General features: G+C 38.3%; 1 long non-coding RNA gene across 1 annotated transcript in view; it reads left to right on the top strand.

Moving 5' to 3' along the window:
* Positions 1-2,754: 2,754 nt before the first annotated feature.
* LOC309622612 overlaps positions 2,755-15,504 on the top strand; it is a 29,246-nt gene continuing 16,496 nt past the window's right edge. Inside the window, exon 1 of the long non-coding RNA XR_014241028.1 lies at positions 2,755-15,373. This is a non-coding gene — a long non-coding RNA (uncharacterized lncRNA). The remainder of the gene's footprint in view (positions 15,374-15,504) is intronic.

Below are 15,504 nucleotides of genomic sequence, written 5' to 3'. Positions count from 1 at the left end.
CTTTTGTCCCTCACAGCTGATCACTGCCCCCAGCCCCCACCACTTCCACCCTGTTATGGAGCCACATTGTGGGGCAGGTGGGGCCCACGCCGACTCTTGGTGGGTACTGAGGGGTGAGCTGTGGTGGAGCAGCCACCATCAGAGGTGTGGGCTGCTTTAGTAAAGGCCAGCAATGGTTGCTGCCACCCCATCCAGGCTCTGCCCTTGGTCGGGGTTGCCTCTGTGTCCCACAGTCTAATCTTCTCCCAGGCTGTGTCCACCCCAGATCCAGTGCTACACTGTGACGTGGAGTGAATGGGGCAGGAGTGTTTGCTTGGCTCCAGCTGGGGTTGTCGCAAGGTCTTGGGAGATCCGGCAGCCCATAGATCAGACCTCTCTTCACCTTGCTCAGGGGCAAGCCAGGCTTCCTACCACCCTCCTGTTAGTCCCAGAGTTTCTCCAAACAGCCATGGAGGCTCATCTCCCCAACATAGGACCCCAGAACTGTGGTGCCCAATCTGTGGCTCTCATTGCTCACTCCCCAGGGTGGGTGTCCCCTCATATAGTCTCACTTTTCCTCTGTGTCCCTTCCCAGTAACACAAGTCCTGACCCTATTGCTTTTCTTTCCTTCCTACCCAATTATGTGCGTATCTTTCTTACAGCTTTGGCTGTGTAGAAATCCTTCTGCTAGTTTCCAGTTTAGTTTTCAGTGAGAATTGTACCACAAGCAGATGTATTTTTGATGTGTTCATGGGGAGAGGTGAGTTGCATGTCCTCTTACTTTACCATCTTGATCAATTTCCCCTTATAGACATTTCTAATGTACTCACCAGTGAGTTTATTTTTATAAGTAAAAAATAGTAAAATCATGTGACTATTTAGATTGTGTTATAAAAGAGACTGACAAAATATATTTTGAATTATTTTTCTATTTGGAATAAAGTCCAAAGGGTATTTTGTTTGTTTGTTTGTTTATGAGTATAGTTTCCATTCTTTTATTTTTATGCTTATTCCCATAAGATTGAAGGGTAATATTGTTTTTACCTATATTAAGAGAGTAGTACGAGGTGTGACAATTGAAATCTCTAACAAGTAGCACAGCATTAGGATTTATCAAACTGTTTTGAAAAAAAAAAAAGAATTCCAAGTTTGCTTTAATCATCCTTACTTTTGCGAAATATTCTAGAAGTCAGTTTTGTTTTTCCAATTCCACAGTCCCAGAAAAATTGAGCAATGGACTGTGAAGTTGTAACCACATTTCTTCATTTTCCAATATACCAATACACACGAGTTAAATGAGGTTCTTAACATTCTTTCTCCAGTAAAATCTAACTTGAACTACTGTCTGCAAAATGCTACTATTATAAGAGGCCCTATTCTATGGAAGGCAGACAAGCATGAAACTAGATTTTTTTTTCAGCTTTCATTTATTACTTATTGAAAAAAAATGTCCATAGAGGTGAAAAACTTCCCCTGATATTCAAATTTATATTTATTTATTGAGAATTTAGATTATTTTCAATTTGAGAGTTCAAAATTTTAATTATATGCTGTTTACTTTGTTTTGATATATATAACATTTAATTATACATATATTTGTATTTATATACTTTATGTTCTAATTAATTTATTGTATATTAACCTTCTTTAATGTCAGGTGCACAAAGGATTCTATAGTTCAATCTGCAATACTTTTGTAAGCAATCACATACCAGAAGAGCAGAAAACAATAAATGGTATCACCCAATGTTTCTTCTGCATAAATACACAAAGGGTGCGTAACTTACTCAAAAGAGGTTTGGGCTTTGGCTTCAGCTCTTGGGAGGTAACCTCTAAGCCCTTATAATGCTCTGCCTGAAAGTGAGTCCTTGTTTACCTGGAGGCTTTGGCCATGCCAGGTAGTCTATGCTAATGGTATGATTTATGGTTGGGGGTCTTTGGCCACAAAGAATCAGCTCAACATCTGGAGGGAATGGAGTCTAACTTTAGCCACATAGGGGGTGAAACATTTCTATGTGACCCAGTTCCAATAAAACTGTGGACACCAAGGCTTAGGTGAGCATCCCTGATCAGCAATATTCTATGCATATTGTTACACATCACTGCTGGTAAAAACAGGTGCTGCCTGCACAGTTCCACTGGGAGAGGACAACTGGAAGCTCCAAGCCTTGGTATCCCCAGGACTGTGCCCTATGTACATATTTCCTCTCTGATATTAACTTATTTTGTTGTAATCAACCGTAACCATGAGTATAATGGCTTTTCTGAGTTCTACAAGTACTTGCAGCAAATGATTGAATCTGACTGTGGTCTTGAGGACTCCCAGATTTGCATTTGGTGTGAGAAGTGAGAGTGGTTTGAGGAATCTCCAGAACTTCATGGAGGCAATCAAAGTAGGCAAATTAAAAATGTTTAGACAATTAATTAGTCTCAATTACATTGAAATATTCATGTCATCCTTAATTTATTCTTTTAAGACATTAAAAATTTTATTTAAATATATTTATTAAGGAAATGTGACAGGTGAGGATATTCATTATAAAACTTTAGTTAATTTCAATTGTGCTGTCTTTGAGTTCACTAATTCTTTCACCTGCTCAGTTCTGCTGTTGAGTCCCTCTATGAATTTTTCCTTTCAGTTACTATACACTTCTTGCACTGAGTCTAGAGATCAGGCGGAGGTGTAAGTTTAGAATGTTCTCAAGTCTTCTCTGAGCTAATGCACCCTGTCCTGGGTGCAGGACATGGGCACCCAGGACATGGGCACCCAGGACATGGGCAATTTTGAATGTCCTAATTTCCCAAAGAAATTCTCTTTCCGGCTTTTCCTACCATATTTAGGCAGTGTATTTTATGTTCCAACTGTAATCTTTTGTTCCTGTTAGCTAGAGGTTTTTCATTCACTTTACAATGTTACAATGTTTGTAACAATGCCCATCACTCTTCTGTCTTTAACAAGTTCTGAGTTCGGTAAAACAGAAATGAGCACCTGGCATCAAGTCTTCAGAGAGCCATCAGATAACTTAGAACAAAGTAACATAATGCTTTGTGAATAAGATCTGCTCTGCTTCCTTTGAAGGGACAAGCCACTATCTTCAAGACCACCTTTGAGTCTGGGGAGTGGTGGGGCAAAGACAAGTAAAAGTGCCTCAAAGTTTTTGTTTGTTTGTTTGTTTTAACATTTTTATATTGCCTTTTTCTTCTTTAGCGTTTGCTTGGTTGCTGTATCTTTGACTATTTTTTAGAGTACTGAAAAAGTTGGTTCTGACAGTTTCTGCTTGTCTTTCTTTCCTTCTTTCTTCCTTCCTTCCTTCCTTCCTTCCTTCCTTCCTTCCTTTCTTTCTTTCTTTCTTTTTTTTTTTTCAGCTTATACAGGTTTATTATCTCATACATTTTCTGTGGGTCAGGAACTCAGGAGTGGCTTAGCTGGATGGTTTCGGTCCCAGGTCTCTTATGAGGCTGCAGCCAAGATTGTCCTTCATGCCGGGGCTGCATCACCTGAAGGCCTGACTGTGGGTGGAGGAGCCACTTCCAAGATGGTGCACTCACATACCTCATTCCTTGCTTGTAGTCCTCCCCATAGGACCACTTTAGTGTACTCACAGCATGGCTGTCGCCAGAGTGAGTGACCCAAGGGAGAGCAAGGAGGAAACTGCAGGGTCCTTTATGGCCTAGTATCAGAAGTCACACTGTCACTTCTGTCACACTTTTGTTGTTAGAAGCAAGTCACTAAGTCTGGCCCCACATGAGCGGAGGGGAGGAGGGATTTCATTTTTAGAAGGGAGGAGTGTCATAAAAGATTCTCAACATATTTTAAAACCACCACACTCTCAGCTGCTCTTTTTTACTAGTAAAGTTAAACCACCCAGATTTTACCAGATACCAACAAGGGCTTCACCAAACTGCTCTTGGGGAAAGTTCCCACATTGTTGCTCACAGCTGCATCTGAGTGCTGGTTGGGTCTGCAGCCTCATCCTCTCGTCAACCCAATCTCCTCATTCTTTGTATTCAAGGCCTCATTGCTACAGGTTAAACTTGTCTTTCCAGCCTACCTTTTATTCTAGTGCTATGTTTTCTATTTATTCTTTTTATTTAATTGGAATATAATTGCTTTACAATGTTGTGTTAGTTTCTGCTGTACAACGAAATGAATCAGCTATTTGTATACATATATCTCCTCCCTCTTGGACCTCCCTCCCATTCCCCCATATCCCACCCATCTAGGTCATCACAGAGCACCGAGCTGAGATTCCTGTGCTATACAGGAGGTTCCCACTAGCTACCTATTTTACACATGGTAGTATAAATATGTCAATCCTAATCTCCCAATTTAACCCCCCCTTCCCCCACCCTGTGTCCACACATCTGTTCTCTACATCTGCATCTCTATTCCTGCCCTGCATATAGGTTCATCTGTACCATTTTTCTGGATTCAACATATATGCATTAATATATGATATTTGTTTTTCTCCTTCTGGCTTACTTCACTCTGTATGACAGACTCTATGTCCATCCACATCTCTACAAATAACCCAGTTTCGTTCCTTTTTATGGCTGAGTAATAGTCCATTGTATGTATGTACCACATCTTCTTTATCCATTCATCTGATGATGGACATTTAGGTTGCCTACATGACCTGCTTATTGTAAATAGTGCTGCAATGAATATTGGGGTACATGTGTCTTTTTGAATTATGGTTTTCTCAGGGTATATGCCCTGTAGTGGGATAGCTGGGTCATATGGTAGTTCTGTTTTTAGTTTTTTTAAGGAACCTCCATACTGTTCTCCATAGTGGCTGTATCAATTTACATTCCCACCAGCAGTGCAAGAGGGTTCCCTTTTCTCCACACCTTCTCCAGCATATATTGTTTGTAGATTTTTTAATGATGGCCATTCTGACTGGTGTGAGGTGATAACTCGTTGTAGTTTTGATTTGCATTTTTCTAATAATTAGTGATGTTGAACATTTTTCATGTGCCTCTTGGCCACCTGTATGTCTTCTTTGGAGGAATATCTATTTAGGTCTTCTGCCCATTTTTTGATTGGTTTTTTGCTGTTTTGATATTGAGTTGTATGAGCTCTTTGTATATTTTGGAGATTAATCCCTTGTCAGTTGCTTTATGTGCAAATATTTTCTCCCATTCTGAGGGTTGTCTTTTCGTCTTGTTTATGGTTTCCTTTGCTGTGCAAAAGCTTTTAAGTTTCATTAGGTCCCATTTTTTAATTTTTGTTTTCATTTTCACTACTCTAGGAGGTGGGTCAAAAAAGATCTTGCTGTGATTTATGTCAGAGAGTGTTTTTCCTATGTTTTCCTCTAAAGTTTTATAGTGTCCAGTCTTACATTAAGGTCCTTAATCCATTTTGAGTTTATGTTTGTGTATGGTATTAGGGAATGCTCTAATTTCATTCTTTTGCATGTAGCTGTCCAGTTTTCCCAGCACCACTTGTTGAAGAGACTTTCTTTTCTCTCTTGTATATTCTTGCTTCCTTTGTCGTAGATTAGGTGACCATACGTGTGTGGGTTTATCTCTGGGCTTTCTATCCTGTTCCATTGATCTATATTTCTGTTTTTGTTCCAGTACCATACTGTGTTGATTACTGTAGCCTGTAGTATAGTCTGATGTCAAGGAGCCTGATTCCTCCAACTCCATTTTTTTTTTTTTTTCTCAAGGTGGCTTTTGCTATTCAGGGTCTTTTGTATTTCCATACAAATTGTAAAGTTTTTTTGATCTACTTCTGTGAAAAATGCCATTGGTAGTTTGATAGGGATTACATTGAATCTGGAGATTGCTTTGGGTAGTATAGTCATTTTCACATTATTGATTCTTCTAGTCCAAGAACATGGTATATCTCTCCATCTGTTTGTGTCATCTTGATTTCTTAAATCAGTGTTTTCTGAATACAGGTCTTTTGCCTACTTAGGTAGGTTTTATTCTAATTGCTGCAGTGGTAAATGGGATTGTTTCCTTAATTTCTCTTAATTAAACTTTCATTAGTGTATAGGAATGAAAGAGATTTTCTGTGCCTTAATTTTGTACCCTGCAACTTTACCAGATTCATTGATGAGCTCTAGTAGTTTTCTTGTGGCATTTTTAGGGTTTTCTATGTGTAGTATCATGTCATCTGCAAATGATTCCTTTTCCAAGGAATATTTTTGGATTCCAATTTGGATTCCTTTTATTTCTTTGTCTCCTCTGATTGCTGTGGTTGGACTTCCAAGACTATGTTGAATAATAGTGGTGAGAGTGGACACCCTTGTCTTCTTCCTGATCTTAGGGGAAATGCTTTCAGCTTTTCACCATTGAGAATGATGTTTGCTATGGGTTTGTTGTGTATGGCCTTTATTATGTTGAGGTAGGTTCCCTCTATGCCCAATTTCTGGAGAGTTTTTATCATAAATGGGTGTTGAATTTTGTTAAAAGCTTTTTCTGCATCTATTAAGATGATCATATGGTTTTTATTCTTTAATTTGTTAATATGGTGTATCACACTGATTTAGTTGTGTATATTGAATAATCCTTGCATCCCTGGGATAAATCCCACTTGATCGTGGTTCATGATCCTTCTAATGTGTTGTTGGATTCTGTTTGCTAGTATTTTGTTGAGGATTTTTGCGTCTATTTTCATCAGTGATATTGGTCTGTAAATTTTCTTTTTTTGTGATATCTTTGTCTGGTTTTGGTATCAGGGTGATGGTGGCCTCATAGAATGAGTTTGGGAGTGTTCTTCCCTATGCAGTTTTTGGGAAGAGTTTGAGAAGGATAGGTGTTAGCTCTTCTCTAAATGTTTGATAGAATTCACCTGTGAAGCCATCTGGTCTTGAACTTTTGTTTGTTGGAAGATTTTTAATCACAGTTTCAATTTCAGTACTTGTGATTGGTCTGTTCATATTTTCTATTTCTTCCTGGTTCAGTCTTGGAAGGTTGTACCTTTCTAAGAATTTGTCCATTTCTTCCAGGTTGTCCATTTTATTGACATATAGTTGCTTGTAGTAGTCTCTTATGATCCTTTGTATATCTGTGGTGTCAATTGTAACTTCTCCATTTTCATTTCTAATTTTATTGATTTGAATCCTCTCTCTATTTTTCTTGATGAGTCCGGCTAAAGGTATATCAATTTTGTTTATCTCCTTAAAGCACCAACTTTTAGTTTAATTGATCTTTGCTATTGTTTTCTTTATTTCTATTTCATTTATTTCTGTTCTGATCTTTATGATTTCTTTCCTTCTACTTATTTTGGTTTTTTTTTTGTTTTATTTTTATTCTTTCTCTAGTTGCTTTAGGTGTAAAGTTAGATTTTATTTATTTACTTATTTATTTATTTATTTATTGGCTGTGTCGGGTCTCAGTTGCAGCACGCAGGATCTTTCATTTCAGCATGTGGGCTCTTCGTTGCACTGCGTAGGCTTCTCTCTAGTTGTGGCAAGCGGGCTCCAGATCATTCAGGTTTATTAGTTGTAGCACATGGGCTCTCTAGTTTTGGCACAGGGGTTCAGTAGTTGAGGCATGTCGGCTTAGTTGCCCCACAGCATGTGGGATCTTTGTTCCCCTACCAGGGATTGAAATGGCATCCCCTGCATTGCAGACAGATTCTTAACCTCTGGACCACCAGGGAAGTCCCAAGGTTAGAATGTTTATTTGAGACTTTTCTCTTTTCTTGAGGTGAGAATGAATTGCTATAAACTTCCCTCTTAGAACTGCTTTTGATGCATCCCATAGGTTTTGGATCATTGTGTTTTCATTGTCATTTGTTTCTATGTATTTTTTCATTTACTCTTTGGTTTCCTCACTAATCTCTTGGTTATTTAGTAGCATATTGTTTAGTCTCCACGTGTTTGTTTACAGTTTTTTCCCTGTAATTGATTACTAATCTCATAGCATTGTGGTCAGAAAAGATGCTTTATATGATTTCAATTTTCTTAAATTTACCGAGGCTTGATTTGCGACCCAGGATGTGATCTATCCTGGAGAATGTTCCGTGTGCACTTGAGAAGAAAATGTATTTTGCTGCTTTCAGGTGGAATGTCCTATAAACATCAATTAATTCTATCTTGTCTATTGTGTAATTTAAAACTTGTGTTTCCTTATTAATTTTCTGTCTGGATGATTTGCTCATTGGTGTATGTGGGGTGTACAAATCTCCCAGTATTATTGTGTTACTGTTGAGTTCCCCTTTTATGGCTGTTAGCATTTGCCTTATTTATTGAGGTGCCCCTATGTTGTGCACATAAATATTTATAATTGTTATATCTTCTTCTTGGATTGATCCCTTGATCATTATGTAGTGTCCCTCCTTATACCTTGTAACAGTCTTTATTTTAAACTCTATTTTATCTGATATGAGTATTGCTACTCCAGCTTTCTTTTGATTTCCATTTGCATGGAGTATCCTTTTCCAACCCCTCACTTTCAGTCTGTATGTATCCCTAGGTCTGAAGTGGGTCTCTTGTAGACAGCATATACATGGATCTTATTTTTGTATCCATTCATCCAGTCTGTGGCTTTTGGTTGGAGCATTTAATCCATTTATATTCAAGGTAATTATTGATATGTATGTTCTATTACCATTTTCTTAATTGTTTTGGGATTTTTTGTGTGTCTTTTTCTTCTCTTGTGTTTCTTGCCTAGAGAAGTTCCTTTAGCATTTGTTGTAAAGCTGGTTTGGTGGTGCTTAATTATCTGAGCTTTTCTTTTTCTGTAAAGCTTTTCATTTCTCCATTGAATCTGAATGAGTGCCTTGCCATGCAGAGCTCTTGGTTGTAGAATACTCTAGGTTTTTCCCTTTCATCAGTTTAAATATATCCTGCCACTCCCTTCTGGCCTGCAGAGTTCCTGCTGAAAAATCAGCTGATAACCTTATGGGGATTCCCTTGTATGTTACTTGTTGCTTTTCCCTTGCTGCTTGTAATAGTTTTTCTTTGTATTTAATTTTTGTTAGTTTGATTAATATGTGTCTCGGCATGTTTCTACTTGGGTTTATCCTGTGTGGGACTCTCTATGCTTCCTAGACTTGGGTGGCTATTTCCTTTCCCATGTTAGGGAAGTTTTCATCTATAATCTCTTCTCATATTTTCTCTGACCCTTTCTCTTTCTCTTCTTCTTCTGCGACCCTTATATTTCAAAGGTGGTGTGTTTAATGTTGTCCCAGGGTCTCTGAGACTGTCCTCATTTCTTTTTATTCTTTTTTCTTTATTCTACTCCTTGGCAGTTATTTCCCCCATTCTATCTTCCAGCTCACTTATTCATCCTTCTGACTCAGTTATTCTGTTATTGATTCCTTCTAGTGTATTTCTCATGTCAGTTATTGTGTTGTTCATCACTGTTTTTTCTTTAGTTGTTCTAGGTCCTTGTTAAACATTTTTTTGTATTTTCTTGATCCATGACTCCATTCTATTTCCGAGATTTTGGATCATCTTTACTATTCTTACTCTGAATACTTTTTCAGGTAGATTGCCTATTTCTGCTTCATTTATTTGGTCTTGTAGGTTATTACCTTGCTCCTTCATCTGTAACATAATTTTTTGTCATCTCATTTTTTTGATGGGTGGGGCTATGTTCCTGTCTTGCTGGTTGTTTTGCCTGAAGCGTCCAGCAGTGGACTTTGCAGGCAGTTGGGTGGAGCTGAGTCTTGGTGCCATGATGAGGACCTCCGGGAGAGATCCCACCAATTAATATTTCCTGGGGTTTGAAGTTCTCTGTTAATGCAGCAGTTTGGACTAGGCACTCCCACCACAGGAGCTCAGGCCCAATCCCCAGCCTGGAAACCAAGATGCCACAAGCCCTGTGGTGAAAGAAAAAAAAAAAAGGCAACAAGCAAAAAAGAGCAGAACAATAGCAAAGAATGAAAAATAAAATAAAATTAAAAAATAAAAAATATATTAGAAACAATAAAAATAAATATGAAGCCACAACAGATCAAAACAGAAACACAATAGCAAATAAATAACAATAATAAAATAAAATAAAAAATAAAAATAAAATAAAATTAAAATAAAAAATAAAATTAAAAGATAAGAATAAAAAAAAATAAAGAAGGCCAGAAGAGGCATTTGGAGGGGGAGCTTAGGCCCAGGACCTGCTCAGCTGGAAAAGGCCATGGGGGTGCTGCTTAGGCCCAGGACCTACATGGCCGGAAAAGGCCTTGGTGGGGGCAGTGGGGCTCAGGCCTGGGTCCTGCATGGCCAGAGGGAGCCCCGGGGTTGGGGGTGGCGTTCATGCCCAGGACCCCAGCAGGCTCACTGGGGTCCTAGGGGGCAGGGGAGATGCTGGCTGCATTCCCCTCTGATCCCCTCATTGCCCAAAGGTCCTCTTCTGTCCCCACCAATCCCTGTGCCGTTTGTGGGTCCCCCCCGAATGTGGGAACCTCTCCCCTATCCTGGCTCCCCATCAGGGGTGCTGGTCCTGTCCCACCTCCTCTTTTCTTCTCCACTCCTTCCCTCCCATGTCCTACCTGGTTGTGTGGGGATTCCTCTCATACCCTTAGGTATCCAAGGTCCCCCACTAGTGCCTAGTAGATACCCTGCTTGTGAGGAGATGTGAACTCCACATCCTCCTACTCTGCCATCTTGACTCCACCCCCTTGTTTTTCAATGTTTCTGTGGGGAGATGGATGTTTGGAATTGCCTACTCTTTCATTTTGGTGATGCCATTCCTGACTTATTATTGAATTTTAATCATAACACCATGAGATAAATAACATGATCCCTATTTTGAAAATCAGAAAGTTTTATTGACTTGGGTTAAATAAATTAGCTAAGGCAATAATTTTAGTAAATCCTACGGACAAGGAAAGAAACAATCATATATTTCAAATATATTATTTCACTTGAAGTCAAACTATGTTATAAAAAAATTTCTTAAAATTAGAGAAGTTATTAAAATTTGGGCTTGTATATTTGAAAAACAAATGGGTTGAGTTAGACTTACCAAATAGTTCTCATTCATCCTAAACATCCTATGAAGATTTCATTAAACAAGGATTTTTTCCAAGAAACTAACTTTTATTATAACCATGTTGATTTTCTTTAGTTTTTGTTTTCTGTTTTTATTTTCTTGTTGATTCAGCCTTTCTAATTATTTTCCTTTTTTATCCTTGTTTTCTTGCTATTGGCACAATTAAAAGAGCCTCTTATTTTCTCTGAGAACACACAGAAAGAGAGTAAAATCATTTTCATGCTTGTAGGTACTGCAAATCTCACCTTTACAAAAAACTCCTGCAACACAACTACAATAAAGAAAGAAGAACGAACATCTGTTCCTAGCTTACTTCTAAACAAAAGTTTCGTTATTCCCTAGAAGCAAACTTGGAAAAATATTTAGCAAATAAAACTCTGTATCACACTATGAAAAATAAACAATAAAAATCATTGTAAAAGACCACTTTTGTGACTGCTTAAAAGATGCTGACATAAACTGTAATTTATATAAACATAATTTTTAGGTTTGATTTTTATAATTTCTATTCCAAATACAGCTATTCTATAATTTCTGTTTCAAAGTGATAAAAGAAAGAGAACACACGTCTCACAGTCAGCACTGTGAAATGTTGTTTGGGTGTTTTTCAGTTTAAGTGAAAATTGAAAAATTGGACCAATTCCAGGATTTGCAGTCCAGAGGCAATCTTAATTTTTTTAAGTATTATCCAACATGATTTCTAATAAAACAACAACAATAATGTATCTTTACCTTGCATACCATTAAGAGAAATAATCAAATTATTGAAAGAAATTCATAATGATGATTCTTCCTATTCCATGAAGTTGAATACTAAAATTTTATATCTTTTGAATTTTGGTGTCAACCTAAATTCTTATCTACAAAAGTCACCTCTGTCTCTGTTAATATGTGAATTAACTTTATCATTATTCTCAGAACTAACACAGTGTTAATAATTAGAAATAAACATCTTTTGATCCTTGCTGATTACTGTAAAAATGACTTTTCCAAATGGAGATATTTTAAATACTATATTCCATTAAATTTTTAATTATTAATTCTCCCAAGAGCTATTTTTATTATAGTGTTTTACCAATATACAAAAAAGGTGCTGGATTTAATTTATTCTAGCACTTGTTCAATTTTCAATTAGTTACTTACATTAATTAGATATGACACGATGTATTTCTTTTGCTTGTGCTTTCACCTGTTTCTTTTCCTTTCACTCAACTCTATCTGCAATCTAGCAGAAAAAAGTCAACCTATTTTATCTACTCCTTTTGTTTAAATTCCCTTGATTAAGAGATAGGATGTAAATTCACTATAACTAATACCTCTTTATATTTCTTGCAAGACATTCTGCAATTAATTCTAACAGATAAAGATAAAACTCACTTCCAAATGAAATCTGTTATCCATTTCAGACAGCTTTCTTATTAATCAACATCTAGACTTTCTCTCTCTCAAACTTCTGTTTTACCCCCAAAGTCTGGGTCATTTAGTCAATAAGGAGAATGCAAAATTTTCTATATGGTCTAAAAGGCTTACTACTGGTATTAGGGACTTCACTAATCTCCACACCCCACCCCAACCTTACTTTATTCCACCTGACTTACATAAGCATTCAGCAAAAAAGAGGAAAAGCATATTTACTTTTTCTCAATATTACCCACTTGTAGGCTATCTTGCTATGCTTCAGAAGTCCTTATAAAACTCACCTAGAAGCTGAGCACAGTTATCATAACAAAAATAAATTGTCAATTGTTTCTCTGTATATAAGGAAAACCAAGTTTCCTTATTTAAATTGTTCATTATGATAGGGCCATGATCCTTTAGGAAGTCATAAAGCCCAATCTGACACCAAGCCCAGTGGAAACATTTAGCTGGAGACTATTTGCATAGCATGATCTAATCTCTGAATCTTTGACTCCCTGAGCCCTGCAAGTGGGCCTGAGAGAGCTACCCTGTAGATTCAGCCAATGATTCCCAACCAGATCACCAACCTGTATAAAAGCATAGACACTTTTACAATGGCTCAACTGCATTGCTCCTCTGTAGAGATTAGGCACTTCCTTCAAAACATACTTCTATAACTGAAGGATGGAAACAGATTATAGTGGCCTACTTGCAACTTCCTCAGTCCATCTACTCTTTTAAAGAGTATAATAAGTTTACTGTAATTAGCTACCAACTATCCCAGAGGTCTCTTCTGAAAATAACTTTGAAAGGTTTCCTCTATCTTTAGCAGGTTGGGATTTTTTTTTTTCCTCTGCCTCTTCTTCCATTTCCTTCCTTAGGAAGGATATCTTAGCATTCCACCTCCTTAGCCCTGGTCAATACCAAGTTTGGGAAAGCAAAGCAAAATGTCAGAGGTTCTGTAGTCATAACAATGGGTGTTACGAAGGATGGACAATGCCAGAATTAAGAAGAGAAGAGTGTGTTAGTCCTGGAGACTTTCATTTTCTCATGTTGCTTTTCTTCCTCCTAAAGACTACAGGGTCTATATTGCAGGAAAAGCTACATTTTCATCTCACTCCCACATCCCTATGACCAGATCCATGTAGTTGAGAATATGAATTAAACAATTGCCTGAAAGCTAGAACAAGTGGCTAAAAGGAAGGTGAGTCAGAATCATGAGTCAAATAAAAAACGGAAACCGTGGTGATGACGGTGAACCCTAAAGGGAGGAGTTAGAGATGGAACAAGTTTAGAAGCCTTGTATTTTTATGATCTCATTGCTTTCACAAAGCAGATACATTTGTGATTGCTCAGTGAACAAGCCAATTCAAACTCATATGATAATTTAAAGCATCTCTTCGGAAATCTCCAGCACCTCAGCTGTGATCTCATGAAAGCCTCACTAGTGATTCCTCTTTTAAGTCACCTCATTAAATGAATATTTTTAAACTTGCAACTTTGTTTAGTGCAATCATGTAAATCACTCTAAGATTTTACTATACAACCTATAATTCCGAATGGTTTACCTTATTTACCAGTGGAAACATTAAGGGTACCTGCTGCCTGGAAGAAAAGATCTGCCACTTGCTGGAGCCCGTGGGCTTCAAATGCACCTTCATTAATTACTCAGTGACATAAGTCTACTAACCAACATCGGAAACTTCTGCATCTGTGCCAACATCCACCGAGCACCCTTGGCCTTCAAATGGTGAAGGATGATGCCTTAGACCCAGGCCTAGAGCTGCCAGCCTTGCCCCAGCATGAAGGCCCACTATCACCACACGACAGCGTTCTGATTTCTTGCCCTGTCTGGGACCCTGTCTGGGGCTTAACCCTGTCCTTTTTATTTCTCTCACTCTCTTTTTTTTTAAACACCATGAGGAAGCCTTCTGCTTGGCCTGGGTGTGGCCCAGGTGGAGTGTGGGATTTCCAAGGAAGGCAAACAGGGCACAGTTGGAGCCCGCAAGTTAGGCTTATGGGGCTTCAGGTGTGTGTTGGAGGTGGCGGGGGCGGGGGGAAGAGTAAGAGTAGGTCCTGATGGAGGGGAGTAAGCCGATAGACTAGGATGAGCTAAGGATCAGGGTCAGATCCGAAAACAGCGAAATCCTGCCCGAGACGCTACCGCTGCAGCCCGAGCCTGCCGCGAGGAAACCTGATCTCGCGCGATTTCGGGAGTTCCACGGGGCTGACGGGGGAATCCTGGGATGAGAAACACAGGGTGCCGTGGACGCTAGGGGTGCAGGTCTCAGACCTGTCCCTAAGGTGGGGTCTAGCTCGTGCCACCTGTCAAGCAAACCCCGATGTTTGTAGAGGCCTCACTACCCTCTCCCCCACTTAGAGTCGCAGAGCAACCGTTTTTGCCCCAGGAAAGGCCAGGTAAGGTTAGGAAAAGGGCGCTGGCCCAAAGGCGGTGCAGGGGCGGACAAGAAAGAAAAGCTACTCTCCGCCCCACACCCCCCCAGAAAAACTAGCGTGGCAATAAATATTTGTGGATTGAATGGATAAATGGATGAATGCTGCATTGTTTACACTTCCACCAAGAATTTCTTGGATTAATTCAGACGACGTGTTTTAGGCTTATCAGAGAAGTAGACAGTCCTTAAATGTACATAATGTTAGAGGAATAGTGAGAGAACTAATAATTGCTACAATTTATTTAAAAGAAGAAATTTAAATATTTACATTGATATGACTTTCTTATAACTTTCGTTTTGTTCTTGCAAAACCTGCTATTATTCCAATGTTAGCTTTCTAATGAAAAAAGTTATTAGTGCCTCAGACTGTGCTAGAAGATATTGAGTGATAAAGTGACAACTTCCTTCTGCTAAGTATTTATCCTCTTTCAAGTGTATGTTTATTATATAGAAAAATAATTAATTGAAATAAGAGTCTTTCTAAAACAAAAAAAAATTAAGTGGGGTCTTTTAACACTAAAATGTATCTCAAACAGATTTGCATCATGATGAGAATCTGCTGTGTATCCTTAGGGCAGGACTTCTGGTGAGTAGTGATTTATTTACTTTTAATGCACAGAACCTGAATTCAAACATTAATATTGTCTTTTTTAAGAAAACACAGTACATATCTGTTATTATATTGATCTTATTTTTCCATTTATACGTGATTATTTA

This window comes from Balaenoptera borealis (genome assembly GCF_965194805.1).
Source record: "Balaenoptera borealis genome assembly, chromosome: 2".
NCBI lineage: Eukaryota > Metazoa > Chordata > Mammalia > Artiodactyla > Balaenopteridae > Balaenoptera > Balaenoptera borealis.
The sequence above is the reverse complement of the archived record's forward strand: the minus strand, read 5'-3'. Positions and strand labels throughout refer to the sequence as shown.